Source organism: Pinus tabuliformis, chromosome 8 (assembly GCF_031772625.1).
Source record: "Pinus tabuliformis cultivar Carrire ecotype Pingquan chromosome 8, CPIR1, whole genome shotgun sequence".
NCBI lineage: Eukaryota > Viridiplantae > Streptophyta > Pinopsida > Pinales > Pinaceae > Pinus > Pinus tabuliformis.
This window is the reverse complement of record NC_142294.1, coordinates 1,637,080,470-1,637,089,910: the sequence shown is the minus strand read 5'-3', so window position 1 is coordinate 1,637,089,910 and position 9,441 is coordinate 1,637,080,470.

The window sequence follows — 9,441 nt, the reverse complement described above, 5'->3', positions numbered from 1 at the left end:
TCTTTTCACCTTGTGACATTTTTTCATCTACAATGCTTTCTTCTTTTTATGTATTGTTCCTTGTGTCAAAAATGGGGGACTTGTACAAAAAACGTACAACTCTGATCATATCAAAAAGGAAATGAGAAAGACTGAGGACTAGATAAGTGATTTACAGATGAAACTCCATAACATAAATTTATTTCCCATTGATGAATTGGTGTATGCCTGTAGATCCTAAGGGAAGCTCAAGAGCTTTTTTGGAGAGGGAATCAACCTCCTTATTTAATTATAACATGATGCAACTGTAGGAAATCCACGCAAAAGAATAGGTTAACTGCTGAATTTCATGAAGGATCGAATTTAAGCCGATATTTTGGAATGTAACCCTTCCAATGACCCAATCAATGATCAACTTGGAATCCCCAAGAACTTGAAGCCCGAGAATATTTTTCATCTTGTCAGTCTCAAGAAGAAATCAAAGCCCTATAAATTATTCATTATTGTTAGATCCACTGCTGGAGGAAAATATGTAAGAAAGGAAATGAGTTTGATGAAGTAGATGACCACTCCAACACCACATTGGGATGGGTGTCCTTGGAAGGCTTTGTCGAAGAAGACCCACATAATATCATAATCAAGCTATGGCATGTGGGGCACACGTTATGGAGAGGATTTATGTTCAGTCTTGTTGGGATGGGGTCCCTTAGGTCAGTTTTGGGGTTAAAATAACTCGAGTTTTGATGTATTTTTTGCAAGTAATGTAATGTCTCCACGATTTGTGGATGCGGAGCACATAGATGATTAGGAGTCAAAGGGGTTTTAGACCCTTGTTTATGTAGAGTTTGAGTTGGTTTTGAGATCCACCCATGGTTCGTGGACCATGGGATTGTATGAAAAAATACTATAAATAGGTGTGTCTTAGAGAGTCTAAGAAGAATCATGGATGTAATGGGCCAGTAAGAAGAAAGTGATAGCGTAGAGAAGTGGGTCAAATAGGAAAATAAAGGCTCTACCGCTGAGTGCGCAGAGGCCTAGGTAGAGTCCATAGCTGAGTGCACGGACCCCTGCAACTGATTGCGCAGGGTAGTTTTGAGTCTATAGAGCTGAATTGAAGATAAATAAAGAAAGTTACCGAATAAATCCTGTGCATATCTATTTATCTTTATTTTCTTCTGTTTACGATATATGTTGTGGATGAATAATGTGTTTATGAAATATTGATCTAATGATGCATGATTCTCTTGAATAAGTCTTAATAAATGTACACAATGCATGTTAAGTACTTTCGCGAAGACTCTGATGAATTCTGTTATGTTTACTAAATAACTTAAGTAGATCTGCGCGAACACTAATTTAGGGTTGTTCTATAATGCACATAAGTGGATAAATCAACTGTTAAGGGTCCGCAAAGGCTGATCGTAGACCTTCTCAAAGGTCTGAAGACTGTTTTAGTGGAGTTGTAGTCCCGAGCCCTAACGACTCACCGATCTGCGTGAAGGTGGATCTGAGGTGCTAAAAGACATCACACTCATCTATGGATGCAGAAACTTGGTTCTTGCATCCCCCCATATTGCTTCGGGTGATACTATATCCTACGTTACGCGGGTTGTTACTGAATGGGCTAGTAGTGTAGGGATTTGTTGGTTGGTGCAACTAACTCTGAACCTGGGTCAGGACCCCCTAAGCCAACAAATGGTTCCATTGCCGGGACCGGGATCTGCTTGAAGGAGATGTGTGATGTCGCATCACTGGAACTCGACAAAGAAAGAAATTGAAAAGTGGCTAGATAGAAAAATTCATGAATTTGCGGCGTAGGAAAACAAGAATCCGTATCTATCAAAGGAGTAGTGGTTGGATAGGTATTTGTATATGGATATACACGAAATTTTCTTCTGCACCTTCCCAATCGAATTATACGAGTGGTTAGCTAAGTTGGCAGACGGTCAAGGAAGGTGGAAGCTTGATAATCCTAAAGTGTGGACTCCTGAATTAGTGCGATGATTAGAAGCCTCTTAAGACAAGATCGCGCGGGATGTCAATCACTGGCTCGATCGAGTTATAGGAGGATTCATTACAGAATTCATAGTTGATACCTCAGTCAGCTACAATGAAGTGGAGCAGTGATTTTTCAAGGGACCGTGAGGTAAGTATTTAAGATCTTTGAATACCTGGATTAAAATTATGTTATGTGAAAAATAGGTTATGCCATTGCCTTGATGTTCGGAGCTACGCGAAGTGGAAAACTCTTTAGATACCAAGAGAGATGAGTTCCTGAATATAACCCATTGATTGGACCTTATTTGAGAAATGACGAGGGAGCAGTACAACCCTCACCACAGAGTGCTATCTAGCTAGTAACACAGGGCTTTCTGCAAACACATCATCCGACCACTCTACCTCCACCTCCACCTCCACTGCATACACCTTTGCCCACACCTCCACCACCACCACTACCATTCAACATGTTGAACACAATGAAGCTGTCGATTTTCAAGAGCATAGGAAGTGAAGATACAAAGCAGTTCTGGTTTGTTGCAAATGCTGTGTGCACAATGCAACATATTACTGATGATAATATAAAGAAGTCACAGTTGATTACTGCTTTGCAGGATCGGGCACTGACTTGGTATATTAAGTACTGTTATGATAATCCTCTTGCATCGCTAGCAGAGACTAAGGCTGATTTAAACAAGGAGTTTAGTAAGCCTAAGTTTGACTCACAGTCAATAGTTAGATTTAAGGAAATCACGATGAGGATTGATGAGACGCCTTGGGAATTAGATCAAAGGTTGAAATGTGTGATTTGAGAAGCTAACATGCAGCTTACAGATGGTTAGCATCACAAATGGTTTATAGCTTTTCTTTTTCCCCACTTGAGGATTTCTCTATCACAACAGAAGATAGGAACTTAGGCAGAAGCCCTAGAAATCGTGATGAGGTTGAATGCAATGCCCATTCAGGATGCGACATTGGGAGTACAACAGATTTACTCTCAGTTACAGAGCATCTTCTTAGAATTGAAGAGCTTGAAGAAATACAAGAAGAATAAACCAGAGGTGTGCAAGAAAGTTTGGTGTCTGAAGTGAAAGGGCCAGGGGCACGATAAAGACCATGTTGTGGGGAAAAGTATCCGACTCGGAATGACCCTATCCCTACTCTAAGGGTGATAGTTCCTTAGCAACAACTGAAAGTAAAGCTTTGATATTTTTCCTTTATGAAAGTACAGAGAAGGAAGAAAAGATTGACCAACCGATGTCTTTCGCTTTTGTCGATCCTGTCTTCTCTCTTTGCCTCTTGTTCCCAGCTCCTTGCTCCCTTTGCCGGCCCAGCTACACAAAGATCCTGCAAAAACAAGAGAGGGAAACTACAAGAAACATGTACTCATAACTGATGCATGGATTAGAATGAATCAAATATATAGATAAAAACAATACATCATTGCAATACAAGTATATAGGAGAACATCAAAGCTTTATTGATAGAAGAAAAAGGTTCTGAGAAGGTTACAACCATAAATGGCTCCAATCCAGCAGCACCTCCCCAGCAGCAAGAAATCTCCTCTTCCCCTCTATAAAAGCAATCACCCAATAGCTCTAACTGTAAACCAACAGCACTTCCTTGCTTTGCACAAAATTCCAGCCTCTCTAGACCTCATAGAAGAGCTCTATATATAGGAGATTTGGAGAAAGGATGAGTCAGCTTGAGACTGACCTAAAGCTGCCTTGTGTCCTCTCCCTCTTCAGTTAAACTTCAGTTCTTGAGTCCACTTGGAGATCCTTGCTTCCACATGGAGATCAAGTACCTCTTACTCATCATAGGGCGAATTCCTTGAACCAAGTGTCAGTTTGGAAGCTTCCTGGGCAGTTGACACCTTGCAGAATGACTGTGCCACTTGGCCAATCTCGCCCAGCGCAGGTAGCCTTCATTGGTTTTGACTTTCAGCGCAGGTACAAGGAGGAGCAGTTGACATTCAGCGCAGATGCTCAGTGGAGCAGCTGACATGATCCAAAAATAGCCTGTTTTTGAGTGTTTTCAGGTGGAGAACTGATAGGAAGTGCTGTGGTTTGCTGACCTTGTTCCTCTAGGGGTAAGAACAACATGTTTAGGGACTGAGGATCCCTGTAATTATTGACATTTCATGCTCCATGCTGCGAGGCACAAAAATGTCTATAACAGACCACTGTCCCATATTTACAAATTATATTATAGGAGGGACGCCAATTCCCCTGTGGCCAGAAGCTCAAGCAGGACCGAGCGTGGGGGCTGCGCTGTGGTGTGCTATTTGTCAGGTTGCTGGAAAACATGTGACATATAACTGGAATTTGCTTCAAAAGTTCATCCAAACACCTCAACAGTTGTTCTGTAACTTCTGCAAATAAGTGGGCCACAATGAGCATCATTGTCACAACTATGAGTTGATGATGGAAAGAACACCAACATACTAGATGCAAGCAGAAACTCTGCCTCCAGAGCAGGGCACCAAAGGAGCGCACAGAGGCTATTAGGGATGAGGATGAGGCCAAGGAGGAGGAGGGTCTGGTAGAGGTGGGGACAGGTTATCTGTTACAATTGCGGAACACCAGGGAACTATGCGTGAGAGTGTTAGAATCAGACACGCCCGTCATGTCAATACTGCAACCAGTTTGACCACACTATAGAGGAATTCCCGGTGATGATAGCTAAGATGCAGGAGAAGAAGACGTAGACTCATCAACCTACACAGAACTTACAAATGATGAGAGATGAGCCTCATGAAGAGGATCAGAGCGTGAATATAGTGCTGAGGAGTGGAATAACGATTAGCAACGATAAAGGTAAACAACCTGAAGAGGAAGGATGGGTCTGCAAGGCCCCAGAAAAGGAAGTTGGTTTTGATATGGAGTGTGCTAAGGAAACTTTTATGGAAGCCAAGAAAATCTTCATTGAGGTCTCCACCTTAGGAAGCCATAACAAAGTGTAAGAAACCGGCGTGCCTACAAAGGTTGATCCCTCTGTCCTTACCACGTTCTTGGAGACCTACATGAAACTGCTGCATGATAGAAAAACTGTGAAAGGTTTGTAGGAGTTAATAAAAAAATGCGCCAGCAAAGAGAACATCCTTGATGGACACCATGTAGTCAGAAAAATTGGCAAACATAAGATAAGAACATGGAGCGAGACGAGGCTCACCACGCAGATCAGAGATTATGAGATAGACCAGGTCATTTTGGATCTAGGGTCCGGTGCGAATGTTTTACCAAAACAAACATGGGAAAGAATGTGGAGACTTGCATTGTAGTGCTCTCCAATTCATCTCAGAATGGAAAACCAACAGAAAATCATCCATATGGGATGATTATATGGAGTAACAGTTGATATAGAAGGTGCAAGTGCAATGGCCAACTTTGAAGTGATAGAGATTGTTGATGATAGAAATCCATACCCTGCGCTCCTGGGAATTGACTGAGCCATTGACATGAATGGGGCCATCAAATTGAAAAAGAGGACAATGTCATTTGAACGGAAATCGCATCAAGTTGTAGTGCCATTGGACCTTGTAGAAGGGGCATGCTACACTGAATCAGTCCATGATTATGAAACGTGAGGATGAATTGGATCAAAGCTACAAAATAACAACACTATACTAGGACTAGATCAATATGATAATAGATGGACGGATTTCATGGGACTGGGAAAGTTCCTGCACCTATGATTCGGATGAAGAGTTAGAGCATTGGAAGAATCGTTTGCATGAAGCATCTAACTGCGCTGCAACATGATGACGAATTCGTCGCGTTGTGTCTCATCGGAGGTAAGAAACTTACCTTATTATGATGGCTTAACTGACGTGGATAAGTTTTTTGGATGCATTTGAGCGTGAAGTACCTGAGGATCACCGCTTCCAAGCATTAGATTTGGCACTGCGCTCTACGCCCACATGATGGTGGGGTATGCACAAGGATAGATTTGAGGGATGGCGGGATTACATAAGAATGATGAGGTTATGGTTTGGGCGTCCTAACACTAGATTGACTGAGAAATATAGTGGGAAGGATGATTTACATGATTACCTAACAAAATGGACTAAATCATGGGGGACAAAACCATAGCCGGAATGGGTACACATATTCTGCCATACTTTGGACACAATTCCCGTGAACTGGTATTTGGAGATGGAGCTCTGCCATTGCACCGCGGAGTGGGATATATTGAGGGAAGGGTTCTTATTGACCTTCAGTTTTGAAGATGGCTTCATGAGCATCAATGAATCCCTACATGAGATTAAGGCAGTTATCTTCAGAAGGCCGTAAGTGTTAGTGTTGGTATCTTCATCCCTCCATCAGTGATCAAATTCTCTTGTTGCATTGCATGTTAGGTGTCTCATCCGATCAGATGCATTCCATTAGGGTCATGGATCATCTGATGGTAGTGGCATATTATAAATTTTCCCTCATGATCTTTACCTGCTAGCCCATTTTCATACATTTAGGTCATTTGCAATCCTTTTTGCCTTTACATCTGCAAAAGTCATTTTTAGGGTTTTAGGTCTCATTAGGTCTAGGGTTTTGTCAATAAGGTCTTGTAAAAGCTCAAAATGGTCAGTAGGCACATGAGGAGGTCAAATAAAGTCTCAGCAACAAAATTTTTAATAATCACATGCTCAGTGATTGATTTTTCCTCAAAACCCTGTTTTGAGGAAAAACATAGTTTTTTATGTTTTATGTACAAATTTCATGTAATTTCATTTTTCCTATATGTAATAATTTTGAGATGTAGCCCTGGTCACCTTTCCAAGCCCCTGCACTCCAGTTCCTGCAAAATAAATCAAAATTTCAAAGCATTTAGTCCATCAAAGGCAAAAAGTAAGACAAACTGCCCAAAACAGAGTTTTAAAAAACAAGTGAAAGACAAACATTAGGAAAGTGGGTTTTCATAAGTGAAAAATTAAAACCATTGGTATATAAAGTTTTTTCATGTCAAAGGAAGCTCATTTGTATGCCAAAGGAGAAGAGAGCAAGTGCAAATCATGTTTTTGAGCCTAAGGAGCGATTTTGCATTCAAACTGTCAAAATTTCAAGGCGCGGTGCACTTGGGTCAAGGCGCGGCGCACTTGGCCTGCGCGGCACACACAAAGAAAAATTTGCACTGGGTTTCTAACTGGCACGACGCACCAAAGAGTCCCGACGCACCAGTCTTCAAGGCTCGAAATCATCCAGATCTTCCTCTAAAGCTTAAAAATCATAAATTCCTCATTTCACAAGTCAACACCTCCATATGGCCAATGTATGAGTTTCCTTTAGTGTTTATGGTGTTTCAATAGGGAAAAAATTAAACCCTAGTTCCTTGCATAGTTAGTTGAAAAAAGCTAATTAGGGTTTGCAAATTACTGTTTTTGTTGTCTAAATCCCACCCCTACCATTTTCACTCCCACACTACATTTCATTCACCTCTTTCCTCCTTCCCTTTTTCACTCACACTTACCTATTCCCCCTATCCCTAAAACTAATAACCCTAATCCCTAACTTCACTTCTCCAAAACCCTAGTCAATATCCCTAAACCCTAAATATCATTCCACAAACCCTTCCATTTCCACTAACACTACAAGCAGCATCCCAAACCCCCTATTCCTAGTCCCTTCACAGTCCTTATCATCAATCCCTGTTGTTTAGCAGAAAATACCTATTGACACTATAAAATCTCTTCATACTCATCTAAGAAAAATCAAGCATTGGCAAACATGGAGCCAGATTCATCTTATGACAGAAATGAGGAAACAATCAGTGACTCCTCCAAAGAAATTCATGCACCAAGGAGACCTCACAAGAGTGGAAAACATAATCGGGAGGAGCCTACTACACTTACTGAGCTATTGGCTTGCCCTCTTGCTGTCACATGCTTCCAACATCAATCTTGTTACCAATTTTGTGAGATGGTGGAAAGAGTCAAATACCACCATGAGCTTGCCAGACTTTTTGTGCTCCATCTTCACAATGGCCAGGTCAATTTGGCAGGTGTGACATTCACCTTGACACCTGAGACTATAGCTCAAGCAACCGGTATTCCAAATGTAGGTGAGTAGTGGAATAAGGGGCAGCTGGTGGACAGAGATCATTATGAGCCTTATATCAAGGCTGGTTTTTAGAGGCATGTCAGTAGGGTCTTCCCTTTCAGGTACCTACAGGACACATATGCTCCCCTTATGAAACTCATAATCAAATATTTCAGCTGTGAAGGCATATTTTCTCGCCTATACACTGATCATATCAGATTGTTGATGCATTTTACTAGGGTGAGGATGATGAACCTCCCCTATTTCATTTGCCGGAATATTGAGAAAATGACCAGATTGGTGCAAAGGAAACCTCCTCATCAACAATATAACAACATCTATCACTTTGCATTGATCAAGATTGTGGTTTTGCATCAGCTTAGTTTACTGAATGTTTCAAGGGAGAATTTCATTTCACATGAGGTCTTTACAGGTCCTCAAGTGCCCTCATAAGTTTTTCATGACGTTGGAGAGCCTTCACATCAGCAAGAGGTGCATGAGACTCAAACCAACAGTGTGCCAGTGTTTGTCACTTACCAGAAGGGCACAAGGAGATTGTTTGCAACAGCAAAATGAGTACTATCTCCACTCGGGGTGGAAGGGGTCTCATTTCCTTTGACAAAAAAACAGGTACAGGGCAAGGCTAAGTAGCCATTGCATGATTAGGGGCCTTCAGAAGGCCAAGAGGCAGAGTTCATTCTCATTCAGGATGATGACACTGATTTGGGCTCATAGATCGAGGAGATCATTCATGAGAAGCAAGATGAAATTCATGACTTGTCTCTCAACCTGGAAAGAGCCAAGTGGATAATCAACTATCTGGAGCAAAGGAACAAATAGTTAGAGGATCAACAAACCATCATGGAGCTCCAAAACATAAGAGAAAATTGGAAAGTTGCTAAGAGGAGGAAAACCAAGTTGACACCACTTGAATAAGAAATTGAAGCTGATCGTGAATCTTGGCTTGAGAGGACAAACATGCACTTGGAAAAGATGTTGGAGAAGGCCAACAAAGAGAAAAATATGTTGAGGCACATGGCCTACCACTACTTGGCAAGAAACAAGGTTTGCAAAGCGAGAATTAGGACTTTGAAGGCCAAGTTGAGGAAAGCATTGAGGAAGAGAAAAGAGAAAGACAAACTCCAGATCTTGGCTAAGGCTTCCTTAGCCCAACACAACACTTGATGCAGGACACTCAGCCAAAATTTCAAGAAATTTGGGACACTTTTGGTCAATTTTGAATTTTTGGAGTAAAAAACAGGTTTTTCTGCCTGGTGTGTCGCGCCACCTGGTGCGCGCTTTTTCTAGGGACCTCCTTTGGAGGAAAACTCAGAATTTTTGGATTCCTCAGGCAAAAATATGAATTCTCACACATGGCCAAGAAATTTTGTCAAGTTTTGAGCTTCCAAAAGGGTCAAAAACACCTCAA